At 56.4% G+C, this 12,444-nt stretch overlaps 1 long non-coding RNA gene across 1 annotated transcript in view; it reads left to right on the forward strand.

Annotated features, from left to right (window-relative positions):
* The window catches only part of LOC141374947 (uncharacterized), a 26,362-nt gene extending 13,964 nt beyond the window's left edge, over positions 1 to 12,398 (forward strand). The window contains exon 3 of the long non-coding RNA XR_012382167.1: positions 10,504 to 12,398. This is a non-coding gene — a long non-coding RNA (uncharacterized lncRNA). The remainder of the gene's footprint in view (positions 1 to 10,503) is intronic.
* The last annotated feature ends 46 nt before the right edge of the window (positions 12,399 to 12,444 follow it).

A 12,444-nucleotide genomic window follows, 5' to 3' on the forward strand; every position in this document is an offset into this window, starting at 1 on the left:
GTACAAGGCAAAAAAAAAAAAAAAAAAAGTTTTTAAAGGAAGCAAGTTTGTGCAATGCATCCCGACCCTGTGCTTCTAGTCTTTTTGTGTATGTTTCCAGGACATTTCACTGCCTATAGAATTCTCTTTCTAAAACTCCCAGAGAATGATGTCCAGCTCTGCTCAAGACCTTCCGCGCCTCCCATTTTTACAGAGCAAAGGTCTAAGGCCTTTGCAACCCAGCCCCGGCCTCAGCAACACCCTCCTGCTTCTCTCCCCACTGCCCTCCCTGCTCCCGAGTGGGTTCCATCTTCTCATGCAGCCATACCTTTGCCCTTGCCGCGCCGGCCTCCAGGAATGGCCCTGCGCCCCCCACTAAAATCCCTTGTCATTGCTCAAGACCAGCTTTCCCTGCTCCCTGGCCTCTGTGCCTCCTCCCCCAGCTCCCTCCCCAGCCATCCCCCCCATGCCAACCCTCTGGACTCTCCTGGTGACCCCACAGCACTGGTGGTACCTTTATGCTGGTGCTTTTCATATTTAACTTTCAGGGGGCTATCACTGGAGTCTTGTATCTATACTCAATTATGAGTTTCTCAAAGGCCAGGCCAGGCATCCTTAATTTTATTGCCACCACCTCGGTGTCTTACACATAGTAGGTGCTTGAAATGTTTTATTTTTTAAAAACACTTAGCTTGCTTTTCTTTAGGGATTCAGCCAGCAGATTAGGGTTGAAACCTGACTTTCTTATTTCCTAGCTGTGTGTCCTTGAGAAAGTGAATCGACCTCTCTGAGCCTCCCTATTTCATTTGGAAAATAAAGTGAATAATAAAAGTTCCCTCCAAGAGTAACTGTGGGATAGCAGTACCAGCCTGAAGCAGAGAGCAGATGACATGTTCTACTCATTAGTACAACTCACTCTACTCATTCATACTCATTAGTGTTACTTGACCTTGACCTTGTCTCATCAGATTTGTCTAAGGCCACCTGCCCGGTCTGGGGCAGTGTTGGGACTTGATCCCCATTTCCTCCCCCCCTCCAATGCTCCTTCTTTCCCTCTGCTGAGTGACGGTCACAGGCCACTGTCCCTGTTTCCTGATAGGAAGCACAAGGTTCAGAGAGGCTGATTGCTCACCCGGGATCACACAGCCCTGTGAGCAAAGCAAGGGTCAGGCTGTTTGCCAGTTTCCCGGAGGCTCTCAGGCCAATTGAGAAAGGGAGCCCCCACAGCCCCCACAAGCCCAGTGGGACCCACCATCCTGGCTGGGGTCCTGTTCTCCTCCTGGTACCCAAGGAATCACCCAAGTGGGCCCCCCGGAGGCCTGGTGGCTTCCACAATGGGGATAGTAACTAAAGCAAACAGCCCCCACTTATGGGGTTCCAGGAGTTGTGCTGAGGGCTCACAGGCACCATCTCCTTCAATCCTCACAGTGACCCTGTTATCCCATTTTCCAGGGGTGCTCATTCAGACTTCCTGGGTGCAAGGGCTTGCTAAAGAGGGGAGGAGTTAAAGCCCTGAGCCCCACACCGGCTACAGGGGACAATGGGATTTTGCCCATGCTGGAGCAGCTCTGGGGCTGGAGCTGGAGACCAGGGGCCCCCCAGGGTTGGGGTGCCTCCTGGGTCTCACAGAACATCTAGGGGTCCCTCCCCAGCCCTGGCCCTGCAGAGCCTGCCCAACTGCATCTGGGAGCCACACCCAAACTCTTCCAGGCTCTGCCAGGGAGACTGGAAATTTCTGCTCAGCAGCTTCTCCGGGATGATTTCGACACTCAGCTCAGTGGGGGTCGGGGAGGAGGAGCCAGGTGGCTCAACAGGCTCAGCTTTCTCAAGCTCAGCTTGGGGGGGGGGGGGGCTGCAGGAAGGGGGGGCCTTGCTGGGCCTCCGAGAGTCCCTCAGAAATAATAATAACAACCAACCAGCTCCAACAACAGTGACCACATACTGAGAGCTTACTGTGTGCCAAGCCCTGTGCTAAGTGGAGACTTTCATGGCGTCACGGAACCTGGCCAGGCTGGCACAATTACTAACCCATCTCACAGATGAGCAAAAAAGGCTCTGAGTGGTGAAAGCAGCGGCCACAGGCCACGGAGCTGAGAGCTGAGGCCAGGCCGGTGACGGTCCAGAGATCTAGGTCACTAACCGGCTGGGGGCTGGCAAAGCTGGAAGGGGCCAGGTGGTTGCTGAGGTGGGGGAAATGCTGAGGGTCCCTAAGGGAAACTCAAGTACACAGAAGACACCCATGATTTGCCCAGAAACTCTAGTCTAGGGGAAGGCATGCTTACAACTGGGGTCCCTGTCAGCATGGAGGAGTGTCCTCCTGGGACACACTGGGTCCCCCTGGAGATCTCAAGGGGTCCGGAAACTGCTCTCTACTACTGGTCCTGGTAAACTAATAACTCCAGATACATACTCTCGCCCCCAACACTCTTCATCCTTCCCCCCCCTCCCCGCACCGCTTGCCCGGTGGCTGTCTGGCTCTGCACGGTCAGATGGACAGGCATGCCTAGTACCCTAGTGGGGCCCCTGGCAAAGCGCCCCGCTCAAATTCAGCCCGACGGCTAGGGTGCCTCGCCTGCGGGCCCGGCCCTCGGCCCCCAGGCCCGAAGTCAAACGGGGGCGGGGGGAGGGGCGGTGTATGGACACTCTCAGGCCTCAGGCAAAAGAGAGGAGGAGTGAATCAGACACCCTGGGGGCGGGGGCAGCTGAGCGACCCGCAGCAGCGATGACCCTCAGCTGGGCTCAGGTCCCCCACTGTTCAATGGGCGCACGGATCCCTTCCCTCCGGGGCAGGTGAGGGATCAGGGAGCTCGCTGGGGGCCAGAGGGGGCCACCCGAGGCCTCGCTCCCCGCTCCCCCGCGACCCGCCACCCCCGCCCCCGGCCCGCGCTCCCTCCCCGCCCTGGGCCCGGCCGCCTAGGGCGAAGCGTGCAGGGCGCGGCGGCGGCGCGGGCCCAGGCGCCCAGTTCAGCGGAAAGGAATGTCTTGCTCGGCGGGGGAGGCCGCGGCCCCCGAGGCCGTGTAAACCCCGCCGCCCTCCCCGGGCCTCATTTATTGCGGCCCTAAAGCCCGGCTCGTTCCGCCAGCCGCGCCGCTCGCCGTTTCCCCGGGATGACTCACCCCCGCCCCCTCGCCGCCGACTCCCGCGCCCCGCCCGGCCGCCGCCACCACCAGACCCTCGCCCCGCGCTCGCCCAAAGACCGGGTCGGGTCCCCGGGTCGGGGGTGCGCGCCCCGCCCCGCCCCCACGCCGCGGCGGCGCGCCCTCCCCCGGCCGCCCCTCCCCCGCCCCCTTCCCGCGCCGCCCGCCCGCTCCCTCCCCTCCCCCCTCCATAACTCAAAAGCTTGTCAAGCTGGTTCCAGACTCCTGGCGCCGGGCTCCGCTCCAGGAAAGAAAAAAAGGAAAGAGAAAAAGGGAAAAAGCCGGCGCGAGGGAGCGAGAGGGAGAAAAGCCCGCGGAGCGAAACTGTGCGCCCCTCGCGCGCACAGCACAGCGGGGCCCCGACCCCCTCCCTCGCCCCTAACCCTAACGGGGAACCCCGCACCCCGGGGCAGAGGGCGCGTGCGCGGCGCGGATCCATTATTTATGGGCGAATCAATTATTTAGCTGTCCCGGGAAGAGAGGCGGCTGCCAAGACCACCCCGCCGGAGGTCGCGGCTCTCCCGCTGGGCCTCGGGGGTCGGGAGGCGTCCCCACGCCGGGGGTCCTGTTCGAGAAGGCTGCCTCGGGGTGGGCTCCGGGAGGAGCGCGGGGAAACCTGCAGAAGCAGGACAGGCGGCTCAGAAACCTCCCAGTTGGGCGGGGAGGGGGTGTAGAGGCTGGCGGGGTGAGAAAGACGTGCCTGGGTGGGGGTGGTGGCGTGGGAAGAGCCTGGCCTGTGAATTCTTTCCTTCCTTCCTTCCTTCATTCCCATCTCTTTTGCGAGCCCTCTGCTGCCATGGAGCCCACAGAGAGCGCTGGGGTAGGAGAGGGTTAAGAACTGGAATTTGGAGTTAGAGCTGTGTCCAGGTCCTCCTGTGTCTTGTATTCACCCCTGCTGTGTCCCCTGAAGCTAAGGACTTGCCCTCTCTGAGCCTCCACTTCCTCTTGGGCGGGATGGTGAGGAAGAGCATGAGGGCTTGAAGGAGGTGATGTGAGGATTCAGGGAGATGGGGCACCTGGGCAGGGCCTGGCGTAGAGTCGGGGTGGGGGTGGGTCCTCTTCTCACACTGAAGGAAAGATCCCTAGGCCCCCAGTATCCCTCCCTCTCCCCTAACCCTGCTCTTTCTGGATAACCTGCATCCTCTCCTGGTTTGAGACATTTGAAGGTCATTATCAAAGGCACGTCAATCCCAAGGCCTCTGCCCAGGGCCCTCACCTCTGGCTGGCTTCTCACCAGCCTGGCCCTTCAAAGGCTAGTGCATCTGGCAGCCAGAGGGGTCTGCCCCAGGCCCCATCTAATCCTCTTGTCTTCCCTCCTCTGCAGCCTCCTCCCTCCCCCACCCCCCCATGTCCTCCATTCTGCTTCTAACTGGCCCCTCTCTGCTTCCAGTCTGGGCTGGACAGGTTTGGCATCCTGAGGTCATGGGGGCAAGGGGCGGTCAGAATAGAAGTGGGGCTCGGCTCTCAGGAAAGTCCTGGCTCTCCAGGGGACAAACTTCGCTCCTATCCAGCGAGCTAGTATGTTCTCCTTCCAAGGCTCGGGAGCTAAGGACACTTCCCGAGGGGCTCACTGTCTTGTCACCAAATCTTGCGACAACTGTATGAGGTGGTCCTCGGCAGATCCTGGTTTGCGGAGCCTAAAGCTTTTACAATCTTGGGGACCCTCTTTAAGAAAAGTAATGCGAGGTTATGAATACACACTTAAGCCCAGGGGCCTTGGCAGGGCCCATGCCAACAAGAGTCCCTGGAGCTAACGCATCCTTACCTTCTCTGTAAATCACCACTGCAGGTGGCTGGCGCCATTGTCATCCCTTTGCAGAGGTGGAAATAAAGCTTAGGAAGGGGGAAGTGTCCCGCCCCAGCACAGACAGGGTCAGGACCAGCCTGCGCCCCTCCCTCCCCAGGCCTTCATGCCCCAAGGCTCCAGCCTGGGAGACTTTCTGTCTTGTGACAACAACCACACAGTGCCAGGAGGTAGGTCTCCTCTGACCTTTTAAATTCCCACAGCTGTCCCTGCTCATTCCAGAACTCAGCCTTCTCAACTGACCCTTCGGGAACACCCCCCAGCAGGCGGCGAGCTCCCTGGGGGCAGGGGCCGGTTCTGTCTGGTTTGGCTTCAACATTTCCAAGTCTGAGCTTCTGGTTCAGGAACGTCTATTCCCAGCTTGAGGGGAGGGGCGGCAGAGGCAGTGGGAGGTTGTTAAACTGCATGTTCCTCCCCAGACCTACCGAAATCAGGCTCTCTGAGCACAGGGCCTGGGGCTCTGCATTTCACACCACCCTCCGGTAAAGCTCAGTAAAGTTTTGAGACTCCCTGACCCAGGGACCAGAAAGGGCAAAACATGGTATCTAGACCAAGACCCTCTCACAAAGGGGATTCGCCCCCCCTAACTCTGGCTAATTTTTACCAGTGTACCAAACTCATCTTCCAGCTGAGAGCTAATTGTTTCTAACACTTATTAAAGACCTACTGCACGCCTGGGACTGGATCTGAGGCTTCAGATAGTTGACGTCATTGGACACTCAAAAAAACCCCTGAGAAGTCGGGACAGCTATTTTCCCCATTTTTACAGGTGGAGAAACTGAGGCCTGGGGAGGTGAAGTGACTTGCAGGGGGATACAGCACTGCGGAATGAGGAGGCTAGAATAGGAACATAGTCTGCAGGACCAGTGACCTCAGGAATATAGCTTACAAGGGTCTTATGAGAATACCCAGAGATGAGAGTTTATACCCAAGCCCAAGAATGGCTTGGAGAAATCAAACATGCTACGGTCACTATAGGAACCTCAAGCTAAGATATGCAATGAAATTAGGCAACAGACCCCAAAGAAATCTAATCAAGTAGGCCTCTCGCTGGTATCTCAGTCAGCTTTCTGGTGTGTGTGTGGGGGGGTGTATTTGTGAAAGGATTTGCTGTATTTGCTTCAGGCAAATCTTTGCCTTTCCTCTGCCTGCCATTTTGGTACAAAAGGGAAGGGTCCAGGCCAGCAAGAAGAGAGAACCAGGCTGGTGGTGGGCAGGTGGGCACTGCAGGCCAGTGAGGCTCCCTCTCTGGGCTTATCTGCCGGGCTGTTATCACTTCACGTCCCAGGAACCAGTACTCTGTGCTGATTTTTGCTCTAGGAGGGTGATGGAAGCACCAGGGTTTCAGGTGGGGAGGGGCCAATTTAGTGGCTACCACTCCTATTGCCTGAGGGGCCAGCTGGAGCAGAGGTTGTGGACTTGTTCTAGAAGGACCCTGAAGGCAGAACCAGTGGAGGCCACCGAGGGAGGTCGGTTTTGCCTCACAAGATAAACTAACCGGGCAGACTTGTAGGTAATGAGTGACCCACCTGGGGAGGTATTCAAGGACAGGCAGGGGTGTGTGGGGGTGTGTGTACAGAGCCATGACTCAGGAAAAGGATTGGATGAGGCAACTTTGAGATCTTTTTCAACATTGAGAGTGGGAATTTCCATTCCTAACAAAACTGACCAACCCAAGTGGGACTGACGGGAAAAATTAACAGAGAAGGAAGGTGGCAGGGTAAAGTGCCCCGAGTAGGAACCCACAGACCTTGGAGAGGCACCCAGGTACGCTGAATCAAGACCCTGCCCTTGGCTTCCAACAGAACTGCCATTTCTTGACACTCAAATGTCCTCTTGTCTCTTGCAATCATCCGTAAACGTCCATGAACCCTTCATCATAATGATTAATAATATATTACTGATGACTGACGATCAGTAACTATAACACTCATAGCACAAATGGAGCAGTTCCTGAGACAGGCTCTCTTCTAAGTACTTTATAGGTATAAATGCATGTAATTGACATGATAGTCCTGTGAGCAACGTCTTTACTTTTACTATCATTCCCATTTACAGATGAGGAAACTGAGGCTCAGAGAGCACCATGTGAAGTCCCAGGACTCAGAGCCAGGCTCAGGAGGGGAGCTGGGAAATGCTGGCAGAGGCCCGAGGAGTAGCACGCTGCCCTCCCCGTGTGTGGCCAGGGACTCTGGCCACTGTCAACCACAGTGGTACAGAGTAGCAGAACGCAGAATGACAATGGGGGACGGGGCCATCTCCTCCGACTTCCTCATTTTACACCAGGGAAATAGGTATCAGAGAGGGGAAGAGACATCTCAAGGTCATCAGCAAGTCCAGTGGCCGCTGGGTCTCCTGAGTCCTCCCATGGGCTTCTCCTACTGCACTCTCACTTCCTACTCCTCTTTAAAAATGATATTTATGGGACGCCTGGGTGGCTCAGTTGTTAAGCGTCTGCCTTCGGCTCCGGTCATGATCCCAGGGTCCTGGGATCGAGTCCTGCATTGGGCTCCCTGCTCCAACGGGGAGCCTGCTTCTCCCTCTGCCTCTGCCTCTCTCTGTCTCTCATGAATAAATAAATAAAATCTTTAATAACAAAAGTAAAAATGATATTTACAAAAATCACCAGTAGGGGCACCTGGGTGGCTCAGTCAGTTGGACATCTGACTCTTGGTTTCGGCTCAGGTCACGATCTCAGAGTCCTGGGATTGAGCCTGACATTGTCGGGCTCTGCGCTCAGCAGGGAGTCTGCTTGCGATTCCCTTTCTCTCCCTCTCCCTCTGCCCCTCCCCTACTCGCACTCTCTCTCTCTTCTAGCTCTAAAATAAATAAATAAATCTTAAAAAAAATAAAATAAAAAATAAAAAAAATAAGCGACACCTGAGTGGCTCAGTTAGTTAAGCGTCTGCCTTCGGCTCAGGTCATTATCCCAGGTTCTGGGATGGAGCCCCACATCGGGCTCCCTGTTCAGCGTGGAGTCTGCTTTGCCCTCTCCCACTGCCCCTCCCTCCCGCTTGTGCTGTCTTTCTCTCTCTCAAAATAAAAAATATCTTAAAAAAATAAATAAAATAAAACTTAAAAATCATCAGTAGTAGCATATTACTAAGAAAACATTATTGGGGTGGCTGGGTGACTCAGTGGATTAAGCGACCACTCTTGGTTTTTGCGCAGGGCCTGGAGTCTGCTTAAGATTCTCTCTTCCTCTCCCGCTGCCCCTTCCCCACTTCAAGCCTGTGCATGTGCGCGCTCTCTCTCTCTCTCTCTAAGCCCCCCCCCCAAAAAAAACATTATTAAAGGAAGCAAAAGACCTGCCCCATGTAAAACAGTTACTACGTCAGGTGATGTGCTCAGAGATTGTTTTCTTGCCTGCAACATGGGAATCCTAACGATGTTCCCCTGCTGACCTCATAGGGAGGGGTCAGGGTTAAAGGTGGCGGTGGCTATAAAGCCACTTATAAACTGGAAGACACTGTCAACGTGATCATCTTTGAATGTTGGGCACAGGAATCAGAAGTACATGCTGCAGCTCCTCCTAGGGAAATTGAAATGAAATTTAGGGCTCAGAAACAATCAGTTCTTGCAGGGTTAGGTCCTCCCTAGAAGGCACCCCAGGCCGTTTACTCATCCATCTACCTGGAAGTCACATATTGAGCATCACCTGGGTGCGGCAGCGTTTTCAGCCCGGCGGCCTTGAGCACAGGCTCTGGATCACTCTTCCTTGGCCCAAGTTCAAGTGTTGCTTCGCCATTTCCCTCTCGGAGCCTCAGGGTCTCTGTTAGGATGCAGCCCAGCTATTCTAGCAGAACCCAAGGAACCCGAGCTAGAGGAGAGAGGAGCTGATTCCCTTCATGTGTCAGCCTAAGGGGCTCTGCTCTGGGAGCTGGTCCAGGGCCCACGCTCCTTCTGTCTTTCCCATCCTGTGGGGGTTGCCTCCATCGGCAGGGTGGAAGATGGCCTCCGGCTTCCCCTCCCCGTTGGTCCCTGTGAGTGTTGGGAAGACCCAGGAAGTGGAGACCACCCTTTACTTTTAAGGGCAAGCTGGAAGGGGCTTAGACACCTCTCTTGTGTTCCATTGGCCAGAACTGATGACATGACCACACCTAGTTGCAAGGGAGACTGGGAAATGTAGTCTTTAGCCTGGCAGCCATGGGCCTCTTTAAAACCTGGGTAGGGGATGTTCTATTACTAAAGGGGAGATGACAGAATGGATACTGGGCAACAGCCAGCAGTCTCTGCCGTGTAGGATTCAAGGAGATACTCTGGGGAGACACTCAGCACAGGGCCAGATATATGGCCGGTGCTCAGAAACTACGTGCCATTATTGGTATTACAAGTGAGTCCTTTTCATTTTCCCAAGGGATACAGGGACCCTGGGACTTCTCGGGAGGCTTTGTGGGGGCCTCTATCCCATGCCCTCCACCCTCTAGGTGATGAGGAGAAGCAGCGAGAGACAGCAAACCCCAGCCCACCCCCTCAGAGCCCCACAGCCCAGGCTTGGGAGGATCTCAGGCCTCCTCTCTCCCTTCAAGGAAGAAATAGGAAAGCAGCTTTTACTTCAGGGCTTGGTGACAAGGAGAAATGACTGACATGGGGGGGGGTTTGCAGCCCTGCCCCACAGCTGCCTCCATGGAGCATGGCAACCTCTGTTGCTTCGTGGCTCAAGGCCAGGTCCACTCTGTAGTGCTCAGGCTCCCAGACGCTGGTCGGGGTACCAGACAGACATTCTCGACCCTCCTAACACAGCACCAGCTGATCTGAGCTCGGAAGCATTCCCTCCCTAAATATTCTCCTCTGAACTCGGAGCCTTTTCCAGCCCAAGTAGGACTGACAGGTGACATGGGAAGGTGTGCCCTGTGTCCCCACGGGTCGAGTTCTCCCCAGCCACTGAGCAGGAGGGTCTCTTCTTCTGCAGACGCTGGGTTCAGGGTCAGGAGCTGAGACCCCCAGATCAGACGCCCCTGACTCTGCCTCTTAGCAGCTGTGGTAGCTGACCTTTCCGGTTATAATGGGGATGATCGGGGGGCATCTCCATCTCCATCTTACTGTAAAGATTTATAGAATAATCCACGCAAGGCATCTGTGGAAGGAAAGGGCTCACAGAATGACGCCTGCTCAGATCAGGATTATGCCTCTTATTTTCTTTCATGCGTTCCGCGGTCCTGGATGCCTGCCACCTGTCCCTGCCTCCTGTGGTCCGCATCCGAAGCCTTTTCGGAGGCCCCCGATGGGGCAGGTCCCCTGCGTATGCCTGCTTTGCACCCCAGTGTTCGCCTTCCCTGCACTTTCCACAATCATGATGAATTAATTCTGTGGGTGGAGCGCTGTCCTCCAGACAAGGAGTCCTGAGCTAGCAGGGACTGTGACTATTTCATTCACTGCAGTAGCCCTGGTGCCCAGCACAGGGCTCGGTGCGAGGAGAATTCTAGGAAATGCCTGTGGAACGAATGAATGGGTAAATGCACAGGCGGATGGATGAGCGAGCCGGTGTTTTGCTGTCAGCCCAAGAATGTGTATTTAAGAGCAGAGTTTAGAGACTTGGAAAGACTCCGATTTGAACATCAACTCTGTCATTGACTTGCCAGGTGACCAGCAGCAAGACCCCGCTTCTTCTTCACTTGATCTCAAAATCCCCTGAGCTGACCTTCTCTCCTCAACTACTGGAGAAGGTGGGAATGGCTGATGGAAGCTTTCATTCATTCATGAACACGGTGAATCCACAGATATTTTCTGAGTGTCCTCTGGGTGCCAGGGCCCGGGGCTGGATGCTGGTGGCTGGGGGACAGAAAGGAAGGCCCTGTACTTTAGGGGGAGGCAGGGAGCGGGAGAGACCCTCAGGGCCATCCTCTGCACAAAGGAAGTGGCTGAGGCCCTCTGCCCGCGTCTTGTCCTGCCCCACCCCCCACGGCCCGTCCATCTGTGTCCTTTTTCTGTGGTTCTTTCACCCTGGCCTGGGCAGGGGGCTCCGTGCCCCCACCCCCACCTACAGCCATTTCCTGCCCTCCTGTCATCTGCTTCCTTTGATCCTTTCGTCGAAAGACTCCTGGAAGCCTCTGGACCATTGGCAACCTTGGCAACCTCCTCCCCTGGGCTGGGCCTGGCCTGCTGACCCCATCGGGGTGGGAGTCAAAGTGGGCTTCTCTTGGGATGCTGCCCTGGGAGGCAGATGGGTCCTGGTGTCATTCATTCATTCATTCATTCATTCACAGGTTCCAGGCCTGTGTGGGACCCACAAAGTGAACAAGACAGTCATGATCCCTGTCCTCAAGGAGCTCCCAGCCTGAGGAGCAGCAGCCCTTCCCACACCAAGTGAATTCTCCCCAAAGTTCCCCCAACAGGGGTAGTCTGAGGACCCAAGGAAGGAACACGGAGCTAGAAGTCGGGCCTCTGGTGACCACCCTCACCTCTGAGGCTCGGTTCCACATCCGGTCAGTGGGGCGGCTGGAGACAGCACAGGATGACATGCTCTGCAAGCTCTTCCAAGCTCCAAGACCAAGAGAGGTCATGGGAGTGCCCGGGCCTCACCAGAATGGACATCTGGGACACAGGAAGGGGCCCCCTGGACCCAGCAGAGAGGCAGGGTAGAGGCTGGAGGGAGAAGGAGCCTGGGTACGAAGAGAGATGGATGCACCTCGTTGGTCAGAAAGTGAACAGGGCCTTGGCCTGTGCCCTTCACCTGGCACGGCCCCCACGCCTGGCTCAGGGCAGGAGCTCGACCGATGCCGTCAGGGGGCTGCCGTTTACTGAGTGCTTACCAGGAGCGGGGCGTGCTGGGCTGAGCTCTTCACACCAGGTGCAAGTCTGTTGACTCCTCACTCTGGTCCTATGAGACAGGTGCCATTATTCCCATTGCACAGATGAGACGATTGAGGCACAGAGCAATGAAGTTCGCCCAGGGCCGCCTGGTTTGTGGATGGCAGAGCTGGGTTCTGGACCCTCCTTACCTGACGTCAGCCCCCATGCTCTTCTGTCCCTTGGTGGATGACCAGGGGCCTGGGCTTCAAGCATCGGGATCCTGGGCTCGCCTCTGCTGCACTAGGTGGGGGGCCTGCCCTTTCTGCGGTCTGCCTCAGTAGTTTCAGCAAGGTGGCTGGAAAGTCCTCACTCAGGGGGGTGGGAAAGAGAGTAGAGGCCCCCCCTTCCAGGGGAGGTCCCTCAGAGGACAGGAGTGTGGACTGAGAGTAGCCCCCTTTCCGTAGTCCCCCCCCAACACCCACCCGGGGCCCCTGGCGACCTTGCCCTCCCCAAACCCGGAGCAGGCCAATCCACTCATCCAGCTGTCCATTCGCTCCCTCATTGGCTCAGGCAACAGAATACACAGGTGAGCAAGGGTCTGTCCTCTTGGGGACTGTGCCTGTCTCCGGGAACTTCCTGAAGTGAGCCTGTGAGGGGGTTGGTTCAGGGGAGGACGGCAGAGGAGCGCATGTGGCCTGGGTGGGTTGGGGTGGGGTTGGCCCTTGAGGAGGCGACATCTGCGCTGGGACCTGAGGATCAGTAAGAAGCCTGGGAGGCCAGAGGAAGAGGGC

The sequence above is a fragment of the Callorhinus ursinus genome, unplaced genomic scaffold (genome assembly GCF_003265705.2).
Source record: "Callorhinus ursinus isolate GAN/ISIS: 27379988/994484 unplaced genomic scaffold, GSC_fseal_2.0 scaffold24, whole genome shotgun sequence".
NCBI lineage: Eukaryota > Metazoa > Chordata > Mammalia > Carnivora > Otariidae > Callorhinus > Callorhinus ursinus.